Below are 929 nucleotides of genomic sequence, written 5' to 3'. Positions count from 1 at the left end.
CACTTGGATTGGTTCGACTTTTAATATTATTGTTGGAAGATAAATAAAGGCTTATAGTAAGAAGTCTTGAAGCTTATCATTTTATTAAGATCAAACTAGAGGATTGGAGAGGTATGTATGGTTTTCATTGGTGTACGACTTACCAGTCACGTGTTCCCCACAAATTAGAAGATGTGCATGGTGGTGGAGATCAAGAGTTTACCCAACTTTATGCTGAAATCAATGGAAAAGTTGACGTCCGTATTGTTAAATGCGTTTTCGAAGGTGTAGCTCAGAAATTGGAAGACACATATGTTATATTCATGGAAGTCGTTGCAGGCATGGTTTTCAATACCAACACTAGTGACGTGACTTTTGTCTTTGATCGTGGGAAATTTAAGAACAACTCTTATGACGCTTTGAGATACATTTCTTGGATACTTCGGTTTATGATCTCTAGAGCTATGAGTTTCGTGTTTGATCGTGGTAATCCGTTAAACGTGGAATTCTCAACTTTCATGGAGGAAAAGAACTTATATTCTGTGATGACAACTATAGACCTAAAGCAATTTATGGAGAGCATCGAATTCTTTTTATTAGTTAACTCGAGGGAGAGTTTCTTTCAAGAAGGGGGGGCTGATGTAGGACATCTACCTGTTTTTAATGTATCAACTGTCCCAGTTGATCCAATTGGTCTGTATCAACAATCATTGTTGATCCCTTGCGTCTAATTTAGTTTACTTGCTTTGCAAGTCCTTTTACTTTCCTAGTTTAGGTTCTTTTCTTTTTAGTCGGTCATGCTAGCCTATATGAAGGCTAAGCCTTCTTGTCTAGACAAACAATATTATTATTATCAATCAATAATATTATCGTCTAATACGATTCTCTTTATCTCTTTTATCTTTTCCTTGATCTCTTAAAATATCGTCTACAACTCATCCCAATTCTTC

Source organism: Papaver somniferum, chromosome 9, assembly GCF_003573695.1.
Source record: "Papaver somniferum cultivar HN1 chromosome 9, ASM357369v1, whole genome shotgun sequence".
In the NCBI taxonomy this organism is placed as follows: Eukaryota; Viridiplantae; Streptophyta; class Magnoliopsida; order Ranunculales; family Papaveraceae; genus Papaver; species Papaver somniferum.
The sequence above is the reverse complement of the archived record's forward strand: the minus strand, read 5'-3'. Positions refer to the sequence as shown.